Here is a 19,353-nt window from a genome sequence, read left to right on the forward strand (position 1 = left end):
TAATCCTGTCATGTTTGACAGCACAGAGAAAGCCATTGATATCACAGTAATCGATGCCCCTTTAAGGCCGCAGATTCCAGCTCCTCTATCTTATGTTGCTTACAGCATTGTTCCCTGATCGGCTCTGGAGAAACCACAAAGGTCTAATCTGTGTCCGGATCTCACTACAAGCTCAAAGGTCGCTCCATTAGCGGGAAGGTGGCTGCTCCGCCATCTCCCACAATGCATTGCTGCCGTCTTCTATGCAGATAACATAGAAATGCTCCGCAGCAATATCCAGCGGTGGTCGGAGCCGCAGGTTCAGGGCAATTATCTCCCGATATTTCTCACGCTGATTTCATATTTCCCTCAATAGTAAAACAATCAAATATTAATAATCTCCGTAACTTTACTTCTGACTTCAGGATCCACTATAAATAGGATCGAGCGATCCCAGATCTCCTGCCCAGATGATCCTCAGTGGTCTGGGGTGCAGGCTTCAAACCTGTAGCTGTCTAGCGACAGAGTGGTTCAATTCCACCCTCTGGGCGCTCACATTTTTGGGCAAAGGCCTTCTTTAAAAATCTTATGGAAACATTCAAGATCTTTATCTGGAGACTCTTCATGGGTGGTGCCGAGCAATTGTGGGAATAGAACAGGGAACATCACTACTGGACAGAGACATTATACCAGGAAGGGTCCAAGGAGAAGGCACATTATTACTAGAGAGGACAAGGACAGTAGTAATGTCCCCTCTAAAGGATCCCTAGTCTCACTGCTCGTATAGTAAAGAATCCATGATCTCACTGCTCGTATAGTAAAGAATCCATAGTCTCACTGCTCTTATAGTAAAGAATCCATAGTCTCACTGCTCATACAGTAAAGAATCCGTAGTCACTGCTCATACAGTAAAGAATTCTTAGTCTCACTGCTCATACAGTAAGGAATCCATAGTCTCACTGCTCATACAGTAAAGAATCCGTAGTCTCACTGCTCGTACAGTAAAGAATCCATAGTCTCACTGCTCATACAGCAAAGAATCCATAGTCTCACTGCTCGTATAGTAAAGAATCCATAGTCTCACTGCTCTTATAGAAAAGAATCCATAGTCTCACTGCTCATACAGTAAAGAATCCATAGTCTCACTGCTCGTATAGTAAAGAATCCATAGTGTCACTGCTCTAATAGTAAAGAATCCATAGTCTCACTGCTCTTACACTAAAGAATCCATAGTCTCACTGCTCATACAGTAAAGAATTCTTAGTCTCACTGCTAGTACAGTAAAGAATCCATAGTCTCACTGCTCATACAGCAAAAAAATCCATAGTCTCACTGCTCATACAGTAAAGAATTCTTAGTCTCACTGCTTGTACAGTAAATAATCCATAGTCTCACTGCTCATATAGCAAAGAATCCATAGTCTCACTGCTCATAGAGTAAAGAATCCATAGTCTCACTGCTCATACAGCAAAGAATCCATAGTCTCACTGCTCTTACAGTAAAGATTCCATAGTCTAACTGCTCTTACAGTAAAGAATCCATAGTCTAACTGCTCTTACAGTAGAGAATCCATAGTCTCACTGCTCATACAGTAAAGAATCCACAGTCTCACTGCTCATACAGCAACTAATCCATAGTCTCACTGCTCTTACAGTAAAGATTCCATAGTCTAACTGCTCTTACAGTAAAGAATCCATAGTCTAACTGCTCTTACAGTAGAGAATCCATAGTCTCACTGCTCTTATAGTAAAGAATCCATAGTCTCACTGCTCGTATAGTAAAGAATCCATAAGCTCACTGCTCTTATAGCAAAGAATCCATAGTCTCACTGCTCTTATAGTAAAGAATCCATAGTCTCACTGCTCATACAGTAAAGAATCCGTAGTCACTGCTCATACAGTAAAGAATTCTTAGTCTCACTGCTCATACAGTAAGGAATCCATAGTCTCACTGCTCATACAGTAAAGAATCCGTAGTCTCACTGCTCGTACAGTAAAGAATCCATAGTCTCACTGCTCATACAGCAAAGAATCCATAGTCTCACTGCTCGTATAGTAAAGAATCCATAGTCTCACTGCTCTTATAGCAAAGAATAAATAGTCTCACTGCTCATACAGTAAAGAATCAATAGTCTCACTGCTCGTATAGTAAAGAATCCATAGTGTCACTGCTCTAATAGTAAAGAATCCATAGTCTCACTGCTCTTACAGTAAAGAATCCATAGTCTCACTGCTCATACAGTAAAGAATTCTTAGTCTCACTGCTAGTACAGTAAAGAATCCATAGTCTCACTGCTCATACAGCAAAAAAATCCATAGTCTAACTGCTCATACAGTAAAGAATTCTTAGTCTCACTGCTTGTACAGTAAATAATCCATAGTCTCACTGCTCATATAGCAAAGAATCCATAGTCTCACTGCTCATAGAGTAAAGGATCCATAGTCTCACTGCTCATACAGCAAAGAATCCATAGTCTCACTGCTCTTTCAGTAAAGATTCCATAGTCTAACTGCTCTTACAGTAAAGAGTCCATAGTCTAACTGCTCTTACAGTAGAGAATCCATAGTCTCACTGCTCATACAGTAAAGAATCCATAGTCTCACTGCTCATACAGCAACTAATCCATAGTCTCACTGCTCTTACAGTAAAGATTCCATAGTCTAACTGCTCTTACAGTAAAGAATCCATAGTCTAACTGCTCTTACAGTAGAGAATCCATAGTCTCACTGCTCTTATAGTAAAGAATCCATAGTCTCACTGCTCGTATAGTAAAGAATCCATAAGCTCACTGCTCTTATAGCAAAGAATCCATAGTCTCACTGCTCTTATAGTAAAGAATCCATAGTCTCACTGTTCCTACAGTAAAGAATCCGTAGTCACTGCTCATACAGTAAAGAATTCTTAGTCTCACTGCTCATACAGTAAGGAATCCATAGTCTCACTGCTCATACAGTAAAGAATCCGTAGTCTCACTGCTCGTACAGTAAAGAATCCATAGTCTCACTGCTCAAACAGCAAAGAATCCATAGTCTCACTGCTCGTATAGTAAAGAATCCATAGTGTCACTGCTCTAATAGTAAAGAATCCATAGTCTCACTGCTCTTACAGTAAAGAATCCATAGTCTCACTGCTCATACAGTAAAGAATTCTTAGTCTCACTGCTCGTACAGTAAAGAATCCATAGTCTCACTGCTCATACAGCAAAAAAATCCATAGTCTCACTGCTCATACAGTAAAGAATTCTTAGTCTCACTGCTTGTACAGTAAATAATCCATAGTCTCACTGCTCATACATCAAATAATCCATAGTCTCACTGCTCATAGAGTAAAGAATCCCTAGCCTCACTGCTCTTCCAGTAAAGATTCCATAGTCTAACTGCTCTTACAGTAAAGAATCCATAGCCTAGCTACTCTTACAGTAGAGAATCCATAGTCTCACTGCTCATACAGTAAAGAATCCATAGTCTCACTGCTCATATAGTAAAGAATCTATAGTGTCACTGCTCTAATAGTAAAGAATCCATAGTCTCACTGCTCTTACAGTAAAGAATCCATAGTCTCACTGCTCATACAGTAAAGAATTCTTAGTCTCACTGCTCGTACAGTAAAGAATCCATAGTCTCACTGCTCATACAGCAAAAAAATCCATAGTCTCACTGCTCATACAGTAAAGAATTCTTAGTCTCACTGCTTGTACAGTAAATAATCCATAGTCTCACTGCTCATACATCAAAGAATCCATAGTCTCACTGCTCATAGAGTAAAGAATCCCTAGCCTCACTGCTCTTACAGTAAAGATTCCATAGTCTAACTGCTCTTACAGTAAAGAATCCATAGCCTAACTGCTCTTACAGTAGAGAATCCATAGTCTCACTGCTCATACAGTAAAGAATCCATAGTCTCACTGCTCTTATAGTAAAGAATCCATAGTCTCACTGCTCGTATAGTAAAGAATCCATAGTGTCACTGCTCTAATAGTAAAGAATCCATAGTCTCACTGCTCTTACAGTAAAGAATCCATAGTTTCACTGCTCATACAGTAAAGAATTCTTAGTCTCACTGCTCGTACAGTAAAGAATCCATAGTCTCACTGCTCATACAGCAAAAAATCCATAGTCTCACTGCTCATACAGTAAAGAATTCTTAGTCTCACTGCTTGTACAGTAAATAATCCATAGTCTCACTGCTCATATAGCAAAGAATCCATAGTCTCACTGCTCATAGAGTAAAGGATCCATAGTCTCACTGCTCACACAGCAAAGAATCCATAGTCTCACTGCTCTTTCAGTAAAGATTCCATAGTCTAACTGCTCTTACAGTAAAGAATCCATAGTCTAACTGCTCTTACAGTAGAGAATCCATAGTCTCACTGCTCATACAGTAAAGAATCCATAGTCTCACTGCTCATACAGCAACTAATCCATAGTCTCACTGCTCTTACAGTAAAGATTCCATAGTCTAACTGCTCTTACAGTAAAGAATCCATAGTCTAACTGCTCTTACAGTAGAGAATCCATAGTCTCACTGCTCTTATAGTAAAGAATCCATAGTCTCACTGCTCGTATAGTAAAGAATCCATAAGCTCACTGCTCTTATAGCAAAGAATCCATAGTCTCACTGCTCTTATAGTAAAGAATCCATAGTCTCACTGCTCATACAGTAAAGAATCCGTAGTCACTGCTCATACAGTAAAGAATTCTTAGTCTCACTGCTCATACAGTAAGGAATCCATAGTCTCACTGCTCATACAGTAAAGAATCCGTAGTCTCACTGCTCGTACAGTAAAGAATCCATAGTCTCACTGCTCAAACAGCAAAGAATCCATAGTCTCACTGCTCGTATAGTAAAGAATCCATAGTCTCACTGCTCTTATAGCAAAGAATCCATAGTCTCACTGCTCATACAGTAAAGAATCCATAGTCTCACTGCTCGTATAGTAAAGAATCCATAGTGTCACTGCTCTAATAGTAAAGAATCCATAGTCTCACTGCTCTTACAGTAAAGAATCCATAGTCTCACTGCTCATACAGTAAAGAATCCATAGTCTCACTGCTCTTTCAGTAAAGATTCCATAGTCTAACTGCTCTTACAGTAAAGAATCCATAGTCTAACTGCTCTTACAGTAGAGAATCCATAGTCTCACTGCTCATACAGTAAAGAATCCATAGTCTCAGTGCTCATACAGCAACTAATCCATAGTCTCACTGCTCTTACAGTAAAGATTCCATAGTCTAACTGCTCTTACAGTAAAGAATCCATAGTCTAACTGCTCTTACAGTAGAGAATCCATAGTCTCACTGCTCTTATAGTAAAGAATCCATAGTCTCACTGCTCGTATAGTAAAGAATCCATAAGCTCACTGCTCTTATAGCAAAGAATCCATAGTCTCACTGCTCTTATAGTAAAGAATCCATAGTCTCACTGCTCATACAGTAAAGAATCCGTAGTCACTGCTCATACAGTAAAGAATTCTTAGTCTCACTGCTCATACAGTAAGGAATCCATAGTCTCACTGCTCATACAGTAAAGAATCCGTAGTCTCACTGCTCGTACAGTAAAGAATCCATAGTCTCACTGCTCAAACAGCAAAGAATCCATAGTCTCACTGCTCGTATAGTAAAGAATCCATAGTCTCACTGCTCTTATAGCAAAGAATCCATAGTCTCACTGCTCATACAGTAAAGAATCCATAGTCTCACTGCTCGTATAGTAAAGAATCCATAGTGTCACTGCTCTAATAGTAAAGAATCCATAGTCTCACTGCTCGTATAGTAAAGAATCCATAGTGTCACTGCTCTAATAGTAAAGAATTCTTAGTCTCACTGCTCGTACAGTAAAGAATCCATAGTCTCACTGCTCATACAGCAAAAAAATCCATAGTCTCACTGCTCATACAGTAAAGAATTCTTAGTCTCACTGCTTGTACAGTAAATAATCCATAGTCTCACTGCTCATACATCAAAGAATCCATAGTCTCACTGCTCATAGAGTAAAGAATCCCTAGCCTCACTGCTCTTACAGTAAATATTCCATAGTCTAACTGCTCTTACAGTAAAGAATCCATAGCCTAACTGCTCTTACAGTAGAGAATCCATAGTCTCACTGCTCATACAGTAAAGAATCCATAGTCTCACTGCTCTTATAGTAAAGAATCCATAGTCTCACTGCTCGTATAGTAAAGAATCCATAGTGTCACTGCTCTAATAGTAAAGAATCCATAGTCTCACTGCTCTTACAGTAAAGAATCCATAGTCTCACTGCTCATACAGTAAAGAATTCTTAGTCTCACTGCTCGTACAGTAAAGAATCCATAGTCTCACTGCTCATACAGCAAAAAATCCATAGTCTCACTGCTCATACAGTAAAGAATTCTTAGTCTCACTGCTTGTACAGTAAATAATCCATAGTCTCACTGCTCATATAGCAAAGAATCCATAGTCTCACTGCTCATAGAGTAAAGAATCCATAGTCTCACTGCTCATACAGCAAAGAATCCATAGTCTCACCGCTCTTACAGTAAAGAATCCATAGTCTAACTGCTCTTACAGTAAAGAATCCATAGTCTAACTGCTCTTACAGTAGAGAATCCATAGTCTCACTGCTCATACAGTAAAGAATCCATAGTGTAACTGCTCTTACAGTAAAGAATCCATAGTCTCACTGCTCAAACAGTAAATAATCCATAGTCTCACTGCTCATATAGCAAAGAATCCATAGTCTCACTGCTCTTACAGTAAAGAATCCATAGTCTCACTGCTTATATAGCAAAGAATCCATAGTCTCACTGCTCATATAGTAAAGAATCCATAGTCTCACTGCTCTTACAGTAATGATTCCATAGTCTCACTGCTCTTATAGTAAAGAATCCATAGTCTCACTGCTCTTACAGTAATGAATCCATAGTCTCACTGCTCGTACAGTAAAGAATCCATAGTCTCACTGCTCTTACAGTAAAGAATCTCCTTCTGTGACTGTGCTGTAACCTTCTTTCCTCTAGCTGTAGATTTTGCCTCCTCTGTCTCCTCATCTATCTTGTGTAATGAAGTGTCGGCTTTGTCGTTGTGATGCAGTGATGTCCTCCTGATGCCGGACGTCCCCTGGTGTCGGTGGCTCTGCGTCCACCACAGCGAGCAGTATTTGTGTCCTGAAGACGCAGATGCTGATAACAGAGTCACCATCAATGTGTCCACGGCCGGAGCGATCCGTCTGACATCTGGAGGAGTCGCCCGATTCCCGGCCCTGAGATAAGAACTGATCACCGAGGGTCCGAAGCCCCAATCCCATAAAGATCGGCCAACATTGCTTTATGTCTAATGCTGAATGATCTCTTGTGGGAACTTCCTTACAGGGGGCTCCAGATAACGCTCTCGGGGGTCTCCATGAGCGTCCGCCTCTTCTACTCCTCCGGCTGCAGACATGGGGCAGTGTGAACAGCGCTCAGCCCCCAATAAATGCGAGAAGCCCCCTATAAATGGCTCCTGAGCTTCCAGTATAAGGAAAGACTCTGCCCAAAATGTGAGCGCCCAGAGGGTGGAATTGAACCACTCTGTCCCTAGACAGCTACAGGTTTGAAGCCTGCACCCCAGACCACTGAGGATCATCTGGGCAGGAGATCTGGGATCGCTCGATCCTATTTATAGTGGATCCTGAAGTCAGAAGTAAAGTTACGGAGATTATTAATATTTGATTGTTTTACTATTGAGGGAAATATGAAATCAGTGTGAGAAATATCGGGAGATAATTGCCCTGAATCTGCGGCTCCGACCACCGCTGGATATTGCTGCGGAGCATTTCCATGTTATTTGCATAGAAGCCGGCAGCAATGCATTGTGGGAGATGGCGGAGCGGCCACCTTCCCACTGGTGGCGCGACCTCTGACCTTGTAGTGAGATCCGGACACAGATTAGACCTTTGTGAGCTGTGAACTGCGATCAGGGAATGTAGGAGTTAAAAAAGTAAAAATCTCATAATGATCAGAATTGTAGCTGCAGTGTAAAGCATGGAGGAGGGATAAATCAATAGAACACTAAGGAAGAGGAAACATTTTAGTATTCTTCTCACAGTTATCAACAATTCTCCAGGACTTGGAGCTGCTAATAACACAGATCATATATGTGTGCACTGTGCAGCTTCTCACCAGGGACGTCTCGCTGATCGTTATCATTCATTTCCCTTTTATTTCTCGTTCGACACAGACCGCCATGACCTCTTCTCCCAACCAAAACTCGTCCCAGCAAAATGTAATACAGATATCATTGACGTATTGCATCCAGGAGCGTCCTTCCTATCCCACCTGATAATGCCCCTCTGAGCCCTAGACAGTAATAATGCCCCTCTGAGCCCTAGACAGTAATAATGCCCCTCTGTGCCCTAGACAGTACTAATGCCCCCTCTGCCCCAGACAGTAATAATGCCCCCTCTGTGTCCTAGACAGTAATAATGCCCCTTCTGTGCCCCAGACAGTAATAATGCCCCTTCTGTGCCCCAGACAGTAATAATGCCCCTTCTGTGCCCCAGACAGTAATAATGCCCCCTCTGTGCCCTAGACAGTAATAATGCCCCTTCTGAGCCCAATGTAAAGTAAGCTGCGGAGACACCATCACATGTTTCTCAACGCAAGCAATGAATAGCCAGGCCTTTCTCCGGGAAGGAACAACCAAGGGAAGGGCAGCATCCAATAAAGGAGAATATCCAATAAAGGAAGACCACCTATGCCAAGCATGGTATCCATCCACAAACAGCTGTTTCACACTGATGAGGGGCAAAAACCCCGAAACAGCTGTTTGTGGATGGATACCATGCTTGGCATAGGTGGTCTTCCTTTATTGGATGTCTTCCTTTACTGGATGCTGCCCTTCCCGTGGTTGTTCCTTCCCGGAGAAAGGCCTGGCTATTCATTGCTTGCGTTGAGAAACATGTGATGGTGTCTCCGCAGCTTACTTTACATGCGTTTGCATATTTCCCATAAGGGATGGGGGCAGTGTTCTGGATCACTGCGTTGAGAAACACGTGATGGTGTCTCCGCAGTGTTGGATGTTTTGGTCTCCCCGAGGCCAATCATCTGTTCTTTCTGAGCCCCAGACAGTAATAATGCCCCCTCTGTGCCCTAAACAGTAATAACACCCCCTCTGTGCCCTAGACAGTAAGAATACCCCCTCTGTGCCCTAGACAGTAATAAATGCTGTCTCTGTGCCCTAGACAGTAATAACACCCCCTCTGTGCCCTAGACAGTAATAATACCCCCTCTGTGTCCTAGAGAGTAATAACACCCCCTCTGTGTCCTAGAGAGTAATAATGCCCCCTCTGTGTCCTAGAGACTAATAACACCCCCTCTGTGCCCTAGACAGTAAGAATACCCCCTCTGTGCCCTAGACAGTAATAAATGCTGTCTCTGTGCCCTAGACAGTAATAATGCCCCCTCTGTGCCCTAGACAGTAATAAATGCTGTCTCTGAGTCTAGAGAGTAATAACACCCCCTCTGTGCCCTAGACAGTAATAATACCCCCTCTGTGTCCTAGACAGTAATAATACCCCCTCTGTGTCCTAGAGAGTAATAACACCCCCTCTGTGTCCTAGAGAGTAATAATGCCCCCTCTGTGTCCTAGAGACTAAGAAAACCCCCTCTGTGCCCTTGACAGTAATTACACCCCCTCTGTGCCCTAGAGAGTAATAATAACCCTTCTATGTCCTAGAGAGTAATAATACCCACTCTGTTCCCCAGACAGTAATAATGCCCCTTCTGTGCCCTACACAGTAATCGAAGAAGTATCGTTTCTCCTTGCGTTGCGAGTGACATGTTAAGAATGTCAAGATGAGGAGAATTAAAGCCACAATGCTCCTCTGGGAAATATGCAAATTGTCTCTTCAGAGAGGAAGAGAACTAGAACTCTAGTGCCACCTATTGGAAGTAGCAATCCTAACAGTCAATGTCGACCTTTTAATGAGCCTTGTCACATGTCTCTGAGGAGACAATTTGCATATTTCCCAGAGGAGCATTGTGGCTTTAAGTCTCCTCACCTCGACATTCTTAACATGTCACTCTCCACAAGGAGAAACGATACTTCTTGGATCCCGGTCAGATGCCTCTCACTCAGCCAAACCAGATCTCCACTTTGCACTGACGAGGGGCAGTACCCCCAAACACAGTGTCTGTAAATTGAGATTCTAGTTTGGTTTTTATCCTAAGTCATGTGACAAGGCTCGTTAAAGGGTCGACATTGACTGTTAGGATTGCTACCTTCCAATAGGTGGCGCTAGAGTTCTAGTCCTCTTCCTCTCTGATGAGACCATCTACACAGTAATAACGCTCTCTCTGTACTCTAGACAGTAATAATGCCCCTCTGTGCCCTGAACAGTAATAAATTAGTGTCTAGGGCACAGAGGGGCATTATTACTGTGCAGGGAACAGAGGGGGCATTATTACTGTGTTGGGCACAGAGGGGGTGTTATTACTGTGTAGGGCACAGAGGGGCATTATTACTGTCTAGGGCACAGAGTGGGTATTATTATTCTCTAGTGCACAGAGGGGGCATTATTAGTGTGTAGGGCACAGAGGGGCATTATTAATGTCTAGGGCACAGAGGGGGGCATTATTACTCTCTAGGGCACATAGGGGCATTATTACTGCCTGGGGCACATAGGGGCATTATTACTGTCTGGGGCAAAGAGGGGCATTAATACTGTCTAGGGCACAGAGGGGCATTATTACTGTCTGGGGCACAGAGGGGCATTATTACTGTCTGGGGCAAAGAGGGGCATTATTACTGTCTGGGGCACAGAGGAGGCGTTATTACTGTGTAGAGCACAGAGGAGGCGTTATTACTGTGTAGGACACAGAGGGGCATTATTACTGTCTGGGGCACAGAGGGGGCATTATTACTGTGTAGAGCACAGAGGGGTATTATTACTGTGTAGGACACAGAGGGGCATTATTACTGTCTAGGGCACAGAGGGGGCATTATTACTGTCTGGGGCACAGAGGGACGTTATTACTGTGTAGGGCACAGAGGGGCATTATTACTGCCTGGGGCACATAGGGGGCATTAATACTGTCTAGGGCACAGAGGGGCATTATTACTGTTTGGGGCACAGAGGGGCATTATTACTGTGTGGGGTACAGAGGGGCATTATTACTGTGTGGGGCACAGAGGAGCATTATTACTGTCTGGGGCACAGAGGGGCATTATTACTGTGTGGGGCACAGAGGGGCATTATTACTGTCTGGGGCAAAGAGGGGCATTATTACTGTCTGGGGCACAGAGGAGGCGTTATTACTGTGTAGAGCACAGAGGGGCATTATTACTGTGTGGGGTTCAGAGGGGGCATTATTACTGTGTGGGGCACAGAGGGGCATTATTACTGTGTAGGGCACAGAGGGGCATTATTACTGTCTAGGGCACAGAGGAGGCATTATTACTGTCTGGGGCACAGAGGGACGTTATTACTGTGTAGGGCACAGAGGGGCATTATTACTGTCTGGGGCACAGAGGGACGTTATTACTGTGTGGGGCACAGAGGGGCATTATTACTGTGTGGGGCACAGAGGGGCATTATTACTGTCTGGGGCAAAGAGGGGCATTATTACTGTCTGGGGCACAGAGGAGGCGTTATTACTGTGTAGAGCACAGAGGGGCATTATTACTGTGTGGGGCTCAGAGGGGCATTATTACTGTGTAGGGCACAGAGGGGCATTATTACTGTCTAGGGCACAGAGGAGGCATTATTACTGTCTGGGGCACAGAGGGACGTTATTACTGTGTAGGGCACAGAGGGGCATTATTACTGTCTAGGGCACAGAGGAGGCATTATTACTGTCTAGGGCACAGAGGAGGCATTATTACTGTCTGGGGCACAGAGGGACGTTATTACTGTGTAGGGCACAGAGGGGCATTATTACTGTCTAGGGCACAGAGGAGGCATTATTACTGTCTGGGGCACAGAGGGACGTTATTACTGTGTAGGGCACAGAGGGGCATTATTACTGTCTAGGGCACAGAGGAGGCATTATTACTGTCTGGGGCACAGAGGGACGTTATTACTGTGTAGGGCACAGAGGGGCATTATTACTGTCTAGGGCACAGAGGGGCATTATTACTGTGTGGGGTACAGAGGGGCATTATTACTGTGTGGGGTACAGAGGGGCATTATTGCTGTCTGGCGCACAGAGGGGCATTATTACTGTCTGGGGCACAGAGGGGCATTATTACTGTCTGGGGCACAGAGGGGCATTATTACTGTCTAGGGCACAGAGGGGCATTATTACTGTCTGGGGCACAGAGGGACGTTATTACTGTGTAGGGCACAGAGGGGCATTATTACTGTCTAGGGCACAGAGGAGGCATTATTACTGTCTGGGGCACAGAGGGATGTTATTACTGTGTAGGGCACAGAGGGGCATTATTACTGTCTAGGGCACAGAGGGGCATTATTACTGTGTGGGGTACAGAGGGGTATTATTACTGTCTGGGGCACAGAGGGGCATTATTACTGTCTGGGGCACAGAGGGGCATTATAACTGTGTAGGGCACAGAGGGGGCATTATTACTGTCTAGGGCACAGAGGGGCATTATTACTGTCTGGGGCACAGAGGGGCATTATTACTGTGTGGGGTACAGAGGGGCATTATTACTGTCTGGGGCACAGAGGGGCATTATTACTGTCTGGGGCACAGAGGGGCATTATTACTGTGTAGGGCACAGAAGGGCATTATTACTGTCTAGGGCACAGAGGGACATTATTACTGTGTAGGGCACAGAAGGGCATTATTACTGTCTAGGGCACAGAGGGACGTTATTACTGTGTAGGGCACAGAGGGGCATTATTACTGTCTGGGGCACAGAGGGGGCATTATTACTGTCTGGGGCACAGAGGGATGTTATTACTGTGTAGGGCACAGAGGGGCATTATTACTGTCTAGGGCACAGAGGGGCATTATTACTGTGTGGGGTACAGAGGGGCATTATTACTGTGTGGGGTACAGAGGGGCATTATTACTGTCTGGGGCACAGAGGGGCATTATTACTGTCTGGGGCACAGAGGGGCATTATAACTGTGTAGGGCACAGAGGGGGCATTATTACTGTCTAGGGCACAGAGGGGCATTATTACTGTCTGGGGCACAGAGGGGCATTATTACTGTGTGGGGTACAGAGGGGCATTATTACTGTCTGGGGCACAGAGGGGCATTATTACTGTCTGGGGCACAGAGGGGCATTATTACTGTGTAGGGCACAGAAGGGCATTATTACTGTCTAGGGCACAGAGGGACGTTATTACTGTGTAGGGCACATAAGGGCATTATTACTGTCTAGGGCACAGAGGGACGTTATTACTGTGTAGGGCACAGAGGGACGTTATTACTGTCTGGGGCAGAGGGGGCATTATTACTGTCTGGGGCACAGAGGGGCATTATAACTGTGTAGGGCACAGAGGGGGCATTATCAGGTGGGATAGGAAGGAAGCTCTTGAATACGATAAGTCATTGATGTCTGTGTTCCATTTTGCAGGGACGAGTTTTGGTTGGGAGAAGAGGTCATGGTGGTCTGGGTTGAACAGAATATAATAGGGGAAATGAATGATAACGATCAGCGAGACGTCCCTGGTGAGGAGCTGCACAGCGCACACATATATGATCTGTGTTATTAGCAGCTCCAAGTCCTGGAGAATTGTCTATTAATGTGAAAAGAATCTTACAATGTATCCTGTTCCTTAATGTTTTATTGATTTATCCCTCCTCCATGCTTTACACTGCAGTTACAATTCTGATCATTATGAGATTTCTACTTTTTTAACTCCGACATTCCCTGATCACAGTTCACAGCTCACAAAGGTCTAATCTGTGTCCGGATCTCACTACAAGGTCAGAGGTCGCTCCGCCAGCGGGAAGGTGGCCACTCCGTCATCACCCACAATGCATTGCTGCCGGCTTCTATGCAAATAACATGGAAATGCTCCGCAGCAATATCCAGCGGTGGTCGGAGCCGCAGATTCAGGGCAATTATCTCCCGATATTTCTCACGCTGATTTCATATTTCCCTCAATAGTAAAACAATGAAATATTAATAATCTCCGTAACTTTACTTCTGACTTCAGAATCCACTATAAATAGGATCGAGCGATCCCAGATCTCCTGCCCAGATGATCCTCAGTGGTCTGGGGTGCAGGCTTCAAACCTGTAGCTGTCTAGGGACAGAGTGGTTCAATTCCACCCTCTGGGCGCTCACATTCTTGGGCAGAGACTTTCTTTAAAAAAAAAACTAATGGAAACATTCAAGATCTTTATTTGGAGACTCGTCATGGGTGGTGCCGAGCAATTGTGGGAATAGAACATGGAACATCACTACTGGACAGGGACATTATACCAGGAAGTGTCCAAGGAGGAGGCACATTGTTACTGGAGAGGACCAGGAAGGGGGACATTATATCAGGAAAGGGCCAGGATGAGGGACATTATACCTTGAATGGACCTAGGATTTGAGGCATTGTATCAGGAAGGGACCAGGATGGGGGACATGATACCAGGAAGGGGCTTAGGATGGGGAATATGTTTAGTATTTATTATGCTTTTCTTATATAGTGTTATCATATTCTGTAGCGCTTTATCATTATCATCACTGTCCCCACAATCTAAATTCCCTATCAGTATGTTTGTGGAGTGTGGGATGAAACCCAGGCCAAGACGGGGAGAACATACAAACTCCTTGCAACATGATATTAGGAAGGGGCCCAGGATGGGGGACATTATACCAGGAAGGGACCAGGATATAGACATTATATCAGGAAGGGGCCCAGGATGTGGGGCATTATATCAGGAAGGGGTCCAGGATGTGGGACATTATATCAGGAAGGGGTCCAGGATGTGGGACATTATATCAGGAAGGGGTCCAGGATGTGGGCCATTATATCAGGAAGGGGCCCAGGATGTGGGACATTATACCAGGAAGGGGCCAGGATGGGGATATATTTTTATAGGAAGGAGTCAAAGTAGGGCAATTTATACCAGGAAGGGAGCTAGGGTGGGGGACATGATACCAGGAAGGGCTCAGGATGTGGAACATTATACTAGGAAGGGGCCAGGATGGGTGACATTATTAAAGGAAGGGGCCCAGGGTGGGGGCGTTATTACAGGAAAGGGTTATGATAGGGGACATTATACCAGTAAGGGGCCCAGGGTGGGGGCGTTATTACAGGAAGGTGGGTGGGATGATCACATATGTTTTTATAAGATTTAGAACGCTACTAGGGCCCATAACCCTCGCCAACATTCAGGTGGGGCACAAGTCACAAATCTGTACCCGGGCCCATCGGACTCTAGTATCGACACTGCCATTAATTATTAAGAAGTTATATTCTAACCCAAATCTTTATTGGGGGCTGAACGCTGGTCCCACTGGCCCTGACTGCACCCAGGAGTCCGGCGTTGGAACTGGAAACTCATGGAAACAACCAAGAACTTCAGCTTTCAGAGCACTTTTATAAAATGTGTCCTTTGTTGCCACAATTCATTACAAGAGATGAATTTCTTGAACCGTTATTTTCTATGAGGTCGTCCTGGATTAGAGAAACTCTGCTGGTATTGAACAGCGCAGAGCTGCAGTACCAGACACTGCCTGCAGACGGGGTGGCGCTGTTTTTGGAGGAGGACAGTCCTGTTTGAAGAGCCGCAGGTAGGAGGCCTTCATAGCGGAGCCCAGAGGGTCACTGGGGCAGTGGAAGCATCTGCACCGCCTGTAACAACAAGACCGCTGTGGGGTCCGGGGTGGTCTCCTGGCCGGCAGCGGTGGCGGTTGTACACTGCTTCTCACGGTGTGGATGAAACTCATACAGGATTACATCACTATAAGCATTATTACTTTTTGGGAGGGTGAGGGGCACAGAGGCGGCACTTTGGGGGCCATCATTAATTTTTAAGAGGGCAATAATGCTTTCTATATTGCGCATTATTTTTTAAAATAACTATTTTCATTTTCAGGACCAGATATTGTCAGATAACGCGAGAAAATAAGAGGAAATTGGCAATTTACTGCTTCTTAAAATATTCAGTCGTTCTTGAGATATTAACACTTTTTTATTTATTTTTTTACAGCTTGTTGTCTTGGAGACCGACCACTGCTGCCAGACAGCAGAACACGTGCAGCGCTTACAAGCTCTTTTCCATTGTCCTAGTAAGCTCTGTTTTGAAGCTGGAACGCGATGTCACCACCTAATACTGGCCAGACTCAGCGCAGCGCTAGTTATCTAGACGACAGAGGTGGTCGGTTTCCAAGGCAACGAGATTTAAATAAAAGAAAATTGACACTAACTCAAGAACGGCTACAGATTGTAACGAGCAGTAAATTGTAGAATTGTTTGTATTTACAAGAACCGTCCAACAATGTCTATTTATAAAAAGGGGAATAACAATTGTAGGGGGCAAATGATTTGCAGCCCCCTGAACTCCTGAGCCTGCGTTATGGCTTTGGCGGGACATTTCTGTGACCGGCCGGACTCATAGCTCTGCAGGGGTCCTGTGTACTGGAATCACAAGCTGTCCATGTTTGTTGTTTTCCTCTTGATACATTTTCTCACTTCTGTTCATCCAAGATGGAGACAAGAATCGTCATTTGCATGAAGCCCCTCTGCAGAGCTTTATGGGGGGCGGCTCCGCACTCCGGACACTTTGTATTCGCCTCTTATCTCCATGGATCTTCCCTATGACAGTTCCTCTAGGAGCTGCTCTGTGGCCATGCTTTACACTGCAGCACAGCCCCATTCCTGGGTGGATTATACTGCTGTCAGTTCAGATCATTGTATAGAGAGTTCGCGGGCGGACGGATCCCCCAATATAACGGGGCGGACGGATCCCCCAATATAATGGGGCGGACGGATCACCCAATATAACGAGGCGGACGGATCCCCCAATATAGCGAGGCGGACGGATCCCCCAATATAACGAAGCGGACGGATCCCCCAATATAACGAGGCGGACGGATCCCCCAATATAACGAGGCGGACGGATCCCCCAATATAATGGGGCAGACGAATCCCCCAATATAACGGGGCGGACGGATCCCCCAATATAACGAGGTGGACGGATCCCCCAATATAATGAAGCGGACGGATCCCCCAATATAACGGGGCGGACGGATCACCCAATATAACGGGGCGGACGGATCCCCCAATATAACGAGGCGGACGGATCACCCAATATAACGAGGCGGACGGATCCCCCAATATAACGAGGCGGACGGATCCCCCAATATAACGGGGCGGACGGATCACCCAATATAACGGGGCGGACGGATCCCCCAATATAACGAGGCGGACGGATCACCCAATATAACGGGGCGGACGGATCCCCCAATATAACGAGGCGGACGGATCCCCCAATATAACGAGGCGGACGGATCCCCCAATATAACGAAGCGGACGGATCCCCCAATATAACGGGGTGGACGGATCCCCCAATATAACGGGGCGGACGGATCCCCCAATATAACGAGGCGGACGGATCACCCAATATAACGGGGCGGACGGATCCCCCAATATAACGAGGCGGACGGATCCCCCAATATAACGAGGCGGACGGATCCCCCAATATAACGAAGCGGACGGATCCCCCAATATAACGGGGTGGACGGATCCCCCAATATAACGGGGCGGACGGATCACCCAATATAACGGGGTGGACGGATCCCCCAATATAACGGGGCGGACGGATCCCCCAATATAACGGGGCGGACGGATCACCCAATATAACGGGGCGGACGGATCCCCCAATATAACAGGGCGGACGGATCCCCCAATATAACGAGCCTGTGAACCTGCCCTGATCATTAGCGGCTCCGAGCTCAGAAGAATCCTCTATTCACCCCACAAACACCTGGAAATGCAGCGATTCCTCCCTCCGTCATCTCCCACAATGCATTGCTGCCGGCTTCTATGCAAATAACATGGAAATGCTCCGCAGCAATATCCAGCGGTGGTCGGAGCCGCAGATTCAGGGCAATTATCTCCCAATATTTCTCACGCTGATTTCATATTTCCCTCAATAGTAAAACAATGAAATATTAATAATCTCCGTAACTTTACTTCTGACTTCAGGATCCACTATAAATAGGATCGAGCGATCCCAGATCTCCTGCCCAGATGATCCTCAGTGGTCTGGGGTGCAGGCTTCAAACCTGTAGCTGTCTAGGGACAGAGTGGTTCAATTCCACCCTCTGGGCGCTCACATTTTGGGCAGAGTCTTTCCTTATACTGGAAGCTCAGGAGCCAATTATAGGGGGCTTCTCGCATTCATTGGGGGCTGAGCGCTGTTCACACTGCCCCATGTCTGCAGCCGGAGGAGTAGAAGAGGCGGACGCTCATGGAGACCCCCGAGAGCCTTATCTGGAGCCCCCTGTAAGGAAGTTCCCACAAGAGATCGTTCAGCATTAGACATAAAGCAATGTCGGCCGATGTTTATGGGATTGGGGCTTCGGACCCTCGGTGATCAGTTCTTATCTCAGGGCCGGGAATCGGGCGACTCCTCCAGATGTCAGACGGATCGCTCCGACCGCGGACACATTGATGGTGACTCTGTTATCAGCATCTGCGTCTTCAGGACACAAATACTGCTCGCTGTGGTGGACGCAGAGCCACCGACACCAGGGGACGTCCGGCATCAGGAGGACATCACTGCATCACAACGACAAAGCCGACACTTCATTACACAAGATAGATGAGGAGACAGAGGAGGCAAAATCTACAGCTAGAGGAAAGAAGGTTACAGCACGGTCACAGAAGGAGATTCTCTACTGTATCAGCAGTGACACAATGGATTCTTTACTATAGGAGCAGTGAGACTATGGATTCTGTACTGTAAGAGCAGTGAGACTATGGATTCTTTACTGTAAGAGCAGTGAGACAATAGATTCTTTACTGTAAGAGCAGTGAGACTATGGATTCTTTACTATATGAGTAGTGAGACTATGAATTCTTTACTGTAAGAGCAGTGACACTATGGATTCATTTCTGTAAGAGCAGTGAGACTATGGATTCTTTACTGTAAGAGCAGTGAGACTATGGATTCTTTACTATATGAGTAGTGAGACTATGAATTCTTTACTGTAAGAGCAGTGAGACTATGGATTCATTACTGTAAGAGCAGTGACACTATGGATTCTTTACTGTAAGAGCAGTGAGACTATGGATTCTTTACTGTAAGAGCAGTGAGACTATAGATTCTTTACTATAGGAGCAGTGAGACTATGGATTCTGTACTGTAAGAGCAGTGAGACAATGGATTCTTTACTGTAAGAGCAGTGAGACTATTGATTCTTTACTATATGAGTAGTGAGACTATGAATTCTTTACTGTAAGAGCAGTGAGACTATGGATTCATTAATGTAAGAGC

General features: G+C 45.3%; 4 non-coding genes across 4 annotated transcripts; 3 read left to right on the forward strand and 1 right to left on the reverse strand.

Annotated features, from left to right (window-relative positions):
• Window positions 1-443: 443 nt before the first annotated feature.
• Window positions 444-530, forward strand: TRNASTOP-UCA (transfer RNA opal suppressor (anticodon UCA)). The gene has a single exon. It is a non-coding gene; the product is annotated as a tRNA-Sec (tRNA).
• Window positions 531-7,499: 6,969 nt separating this feature from the next.
• Window positions 7,500-7,586, reverse strand: TRNASTOP-UCA (transfer RNA opal suppressor (anticodon UCA)). Its single transcript has one exon. It is a non-coding gene; the product is annotated as a tRNA-Sec (tRNA).
• A 6,522-nt stretch (window positions 7,587-14,108) lies between these two features.
• Window positions 14,109-14,195, forward strand: TRNASTOP-UCA (transfer RNA opal suppressor (anticodon UCA)). The gene has a single exon. It is a non-coding gene; the product is annotated as a tRNA-Sec (tRNA).
• A 3,903-nt stretch (window positions 14,196-18,098) lies between these two features.
• On the forward strand, window positions 18,099-18,185 carry TRNASTOP-UCA (transfer RNA opal suppressor (anticodon UCA)). Its single transcript has one exon. It is a non-coding gene; the product is annotated as a tRNA-Sec (tRNA).
• The last annotated feature ends 1,168 nt before the right edge of the window (window positions 18,186-19,353 follow it).

Source organism: Ranitomeya variabilis, chromosome 6, assembly GCF_051348905.1.
Source record: "Ranitomeya variabilis isolate aRanVar5 chromosome 6, aRanVar5.hap1, whole genome shotgun sequence".
In the NCBI taxonomy this organism is placed as follows: domain Eukaryota; kingdom Metazoa; phylum Chordata; class Amphibia; order Anura; family Dendrobatidae; genus Ranitomeya; species Ranitomeya variabilis.